Raw genomic sequence first — 6,556 nt, 5'->3', positions numbered from 1 at the left:
TAGCAAGATGTATTCTTAATGCAGATGGTTCAAACTTATTATAAATCATGATTGTGCAAAGAAACAGAGTGGAAGAGTGTCTTAAGAATAAATATTTGAAAGTAGCAAAAACTATTTTTGGGAGTATGGCATGTACCTAGCACATAGCCAGAGCCCAATACGTTTATCAAATGAACAAATGACAGAAGTACTATGCCATAGGGCAATTTTTCAAATATTAATAATGCCCCCAACATTTACATAGAGAAAAATATAAAAATATGGAAATTCTTGAAAATTTAAGTTAAATATAAACGTCTAGATATTTACAAACTATACTTTGTTGGCATAACTTTTTTGGAAAGAAATTTAGCAATATATGCCAAGAGCCTTAAAGATTCATAACCTTTGACCAAATGATTATACTTACAGGAATATAGTGACAGAAAAATACTTTGAATAAAGTTATATAAACATTAATTGCAATGTAGTGTACAATTATGACAATGGAAATAGCCTGAATATTCAAATTTACAGAAATTGAAAATAGGTTATGATACGGCCACAGGATATGAGTATTATGCAGCCATTAAAAAAGGTTTTAAGTAAATGTGATATGAGAGAATCTCATAATACACCACTGGATGAAAAAAGCAAGATGTAAAGCTGAACTATGATAGCATTCCATTTAGATTCTTTATACAATAAAAATGTCCTGTCTTTTATGCAAAAAAATAAAATCTGAAACAATTAGAAGAGAATATCTGAATGCTGATTCCCAATTCTATTCCTCTAATTAGTCTTAATGAAGTCAGCAGTTTTGTCATAAATTACAATTAACTGTAATCCCCATCTGACACACAGCCGCTGGTCCATATGTTGGGACTCTTAGTCGACCAAATGTAACAGCCTTTGAAAATTGATTTAGCTAAAAAAACGTGCATCAGACACAAAATGACAGCGACCTAGGAAATCTGAAAAGATAATCATTAAAAACAAATTGAGGGGGAAGGGGTGGGAGGGGAGAGGGAAGAATTGCATTAAATCTATTTTCCAATTTTTCTCCTTCCTTCAAGCATAAGTTAATCCAATCACAGCCCATAAATAGCTTAGAGAAATATCTTAAGGTGAAAAAACACACACAGGCGGTTGGAAGCCAACTCCTCATTTCCCATTCTCCTCACTGAGACAACCCCTTCCACTGAAGTCAGGCAACCAGTTAAGAGTGTAGCGCACAAGAGTGCATTTTTTATCCAGCAGAAATATTTAGCTTGGCTGTCTGCCAGGGAATGCTGGAAGAACGGACTGAATTAGGGGATTTACCTTCCACGTGTTTGGCACGCGTCATTTAGAGTATCTGAGAAGCTCGTCTCTTTCTCCATGGTGTCCGAGCAGTGAAGAGGGCTGCCAAACTATGGAAGAGTAATGTCATTCCCTACCGACGTGAGATACGACGTGACCTGAATTTACAAACTGGGCATTTTACTCAGGTTCCCGTTTGCTTTCTCTCCATGACAGGTACAGTTATAAAAGGATAGTCTAGCTATCCATCGCTGCTGGAAGAAAAAAACTTGTAATATTTTCCCTCAGTTTTAAAGATGCTTCCATTTTTTCCTCTTAACACTTATTTTGGAGTTGCATAAGTCTGTAAACAATTTCTCATAACCTTGATTTAAAAAAAAAAACTCTGCATCATAAAGCAGTTTTAGTATCTTCATTTATGCATTATGAGGAACTATTATCTTGTTTATTTTAAACATAGACATTATTGCGAGTTATATAAAATCAAGTCACTGAATTTGTTCAAAGCTGCACGTGTTTTGACTTAAGTCTTTTAACTAGTTGGACATTTTCAAAGCTACCAAACACTTAGTCGTCTCTAGACCCAAGAAGACACTCCGCAGTCATCTCCTCCCTCATCTATGAGAGAGGCTAAGTGACCTGCCACAGGTGGTGGCTAGTGGAAACAGAGCTAGTGCCAGATCTGAAGTCTTTAGCCCCGTGTTCCTGTGTGCCTTCTGAAAACCCATGCTGCCAGCCCATCAGGCACAAAGATGGGTCAGCGATGGGAAGTCACTTGTGGCTGAGGAAGGCTCTGTCCGTGCTGACATAACAATGGTCAAAGGTAGGGGACATACCACGGTCTCCAAACAGAGAATGTTCATCAAGTGCAAATTCCTAAAGGACCTGCCTATTTTCATCAGAAAATAAACGAGAGAGGATAGTGTTCATTTCTTTATGCGGGGAAAGAAAATGCCTGCTTGTTTTATCTGTGCAGGAGGTGACATTAGGCTATCATCATATGTAGAGTTGGAAAGATTACCCCAAGACGGCACGTTGTTTGCAGACAAGGGTGTCCATCTCTCGGCCCAACCCCGCAGCTCAGCCCAGCCCATTTAATAACAACATTCAATTGTATCACTATGGATGGGAGAGGGAACATTTATTCAGGCTTGTAAAAAGCGCATGAAAAAGCATACTTCGCACGCATATTCATACAGCTACATGAGAAGCTGAAAACAGTTGTTGTTTCTGCAGAAGAGAATTGGGTAGCTGTGGGTGTGTGTAGTTTTCATTCTACAACTTCTGGCACTTTTTGACTTTTGAACTGTGACTATATTTACCTATGCAAAATAAGTCAGATATAATTTAGATAAATTATATAAAAACTGCTTTAAATTAAAAAAATAATATAGCTGAACATGTACTAAATCTTGATTCAGGGCAATTTGAAAAACATACTTTTTTTTTACTGTGGTAAAATATGTACGTATGACAAAATTTTCCATTTCAATCATTTTAAGTGTCCAGTTCAGTGGCATTAATGACATTCACACAGTTGTACAACCATCACCACTATCTATTTCTAAAGCGTTTTCATCACCTGAAACAGAGACTCTGTGCCTATTAAACAGTAAGGCCCCATTCCCCCCTAGCCTCAACTCCCAGGCCCTAGTAACCTCTATTCCACTCTCTGTCTTTGAATTTGCCTATTCTAGGTTCCCGATACAAGCAGAAACATAAAGTGTTTATTCATCTGTGTCTGGCTTATTTCACTTACCATTATGTTTTCAGGCTTCATCCACGTGTAGCATAAGTCCGAACTCCATTCCTTTTCATGGCTGACTAATATTCCATTGTATGATTATATTACCTTTTGTTTATCTATCTGTATATACCATTCATGTATTCCATTTTTTAAAAAGTTCATCTATTGATGGACACTTGGGTTGTTTCTACCTTTTAGCTATTGTGAATAATGCTGCTATGAACATTGGTATACAAAGATCTGTTTGAATCTCTGTTTTCAATTCTTTTGAGTAGATATCTAGGAGTAGAATTGCTGGGTCATGGGGTAATTCTATTTAGCTTTTTCAAAATGCTAACTCACATACATTTTAACACAGAAGTTACACTTGTAAGAATTTATTCTAGGGAACTAATTGTGGATATACTCAGAGACCTACCCACTAGGTTATTGACCATAAGCACTGTTTATAATATTAGAAAATTAACAACCAGCCAAATTATCAATGATATAAAATAGGTTAAATGTACTATTTATACAAGCAAATTATATGAGATCACTGGGCTAACAGTTAAGAGAATTGGCTCTGAGGTCACCCTGCTTGGGTTAAGATCTTGTCTCTACTATTTACATGCTATCTGACTTCAAGCAAGTTAATTACCTTCTCTTCTTCTCTCTTCATCAACAAAATGGAGTCAATAATTGCACTAAATTCACTGCAAAGTTGTAAGGACTAAATCACTTAATACACACGAAATATCCGGAAAAGGGCCTGGCACACAGGATGTGCTTAATAAATGCCCACATGTATGGTTAGAATATTTTCTAATAGATGTGTCTTAATTTTATAATAAATAACAGTGTTGCAGAAGATATGTAGTAATGGAGAAAATACTAGGATTCATAGCTCATATTGCTATAATGATTTTTGGTGAAAATGTGTATATATATCTAAAGAAAGATTAGAAATAAATACATAAAATATTAATAAAGAAGTAGTTGAGGAAAATACTATTCATTTTCTTCTTTTCTGCATTTTTTCAAATCTTTGAAAAAAGAAAGAATATCACTTTTATGATTAGAAAAAAGTTAAAAATTAGACAAGGAGCAGAAGAACGCCGCTTTTTGAACATCCATCGTATTTATAATTTGGGTTCCTAAAATTATACGGATTTTGTTGTCCTATCTTGAGAAATGCTAAATTCTAAAATGCAGCCTGCTGTGGAGAAAGCAGAATTCTCCCAACCTGAGGGAGACTCACGAAGCAGAAAATTCTCCTTCACAAAACTGTCTACTTGATTAAAATTATATTGAAAAATCTTTATTAAAATCTCGTAATCATCTTTGATGGTAAAGTTCTAAGAATGACTTGGCCAAGCCCGCCTCCAGCTCCCTCCCGCCTTTTGACATGATCAGCTAGCTCCTGTCCACCAGCGTGATGAATTAAATGTATGACAGATATGACAGGTGAGGAGCGCATGGATGGGCTTAACCAGCAGGGATAAGATAAAGCCCCCATTTAAGAACAAAGCCCCCACCAAAGCTTGCCCATTAATGACCATGAACAGAATCTCTCCATTTGTCCCATTTGGAAGAAGCAGGCAGAAACCATAGACAATGCGTGGTTACGCAGGGCGGCTGTTTCTCCAAGGGCCTCTCAACCAACTAATTGAAAATCCTTGATTTTCTGCTAAACACGCCTGAAAGACAGGCTCAGCTTCCACGGACAGGAGCGAAGCTGCTTTCAATGTTATATTAATACAATAGACTTAAATTTACAGCTGGACTAAGTAGAATTACTGTATATAAACCATAATATCTATCTGCAGGGATCCAGCTAAGCCCTCGAGAGACGAGTCCAGCAGGGCAAATCCAAGGAATTTTGGAAGTCAATCCATTAGGATTACTAGGCGGCCCCTGATTTTGGAAGTCATAGGCTCAATCTATGGAAGCAATGAAGTCTCAATCTTCTTTTATTCTAACCTCTTATCTGAAGGCCTATTGACCCAGTTTTTATTTAAAATAAACTGATAAACTACAGATGACATTATAATCATTTTCTACAATATTGACATGACATTATTGGGCAGGCAGCCTAGTCACATATGAACAGTAATTAGAAACATACTTTTGAAAGCCATTTGGATGGCAAAAGTGTAGCCCTCAATACATAATTACAATAACCTGAACATTACTAATCGTACATGATGCTAATGATACACACAAGAAAAATTGAACTGTTGGTTACAATCTCCTCCTTCAAGACTTTTAGCCACTGTTCATTTCAGCTTATTAACAGCACAAGGCCCTGTAAAAGGAACTAAGTTACAGGACGCTCTCTGAAAATGTATTACTGTCTAGGGTCCAGCTCTTGTGCATTGATTTGTGTGGGGGCAGGTATGTCCTCAAGAAATACTTGTTGAAATCGTGCCATTTGCGACAACAATGATAGACCTCGTGGGTATTATGCTAAGTGAAATAAGTCAGACGGAAAAATACAAAAGACAAATACCATATGATTTCACTCATATGTGGAGGATAAAAAAAAAACCAAATACACACATAGATATGGAGAACAGATTGGTGGTTACCAGAGAGGTAGGGGGGAGGGGGAAAGGGGGAAAGGGGCACATCCATTCGGTGATGGATGGAAACTAGACTTTTGGTGGTGAACACAACACAGTCTACACAGAAGCCCAAATATAATGATATACACCTGAAATTTACATAGTTATAAACCAGTGTGACCTCAATAAAATAAAAAAATAAAAAATAAGAAAAGAGAAATACTTGTTGAATAAATAATATATAAGACTGACAAAAAGACTTTAAAGCCATCGACATCCTCCAGGTACTCTGGAGAGGAGAATAAATTCATTGGGAGTGCTCAACCATTCCTGCAGCCTGTGCAAGGTTAGTCACAGTAACAGCAGCTATGGCTGCCTGAGGTCCTACAGAGGACCCTCTGGGCTAATAGCAGGGAGCATCATTTCTCTTCTGCAGATGAGGAAACAGCAACTCAGTCAAGCAACTGTTCCAAGTTCAAAGAGCAAGGTAGCGACCGGGCTGAGAACCCCAGCATCTCTCTGAGGCACCAAAGGCTCTCTCCCCTGCTGTCCCTCTGGCCCCACCCCCAGTGGAAATTTCCCTGATCAATGCTAGCTTTAATCCAGCATCTGCGAGAACTCTGGCTAAGCGTGCATTCTTTCCTTCTCATTGAGGAGAATCAGCTCTGGGAACGTCAAGACCCAACTCACGCTTACACTGCCAGGAACACCAGAGAGAGAATTTTCCTGCTAACAGAGGTCAAGATAAATTGGCCCTGCCTGCATACTCTCAGAAGTTAAGCATTGGTTCTTGCCTGACTTTCTTTCTCCAGTTTTCACACTGGAGTAGAATTATTCAGACGTTCCTCAAAACATCAGATTCAAGTCATTTGGCAAATACTCTTCAAGTCTCTGTACGGACCCATCGCAAAAATATCCACCTGTGTTTTAACAGCATGCAGTTTCCCTGCCAGCTAAGCCTCTCACCAAGAACCCGTGAGAG

Source organism: Equus caballus, chromosome 10 (genome assembly GCF_041296265.1).
Source record: "Equus caballus isolate H_3958 breed thoroughbred chromosome 10, TB-T2T, whole genome shotgun sequence".
In the NCBI taxonomy this organism is placed as follows: Eukaryota; Metazoa; Chordata; class Mammalia; order Perissodactyla; family Equidae; genus Equus; species Equus caballus.
The sequence above is the reverse complement of the archived record's forward strand: the minus strand, read 5'-3'. Positions refer to the sequence as shown.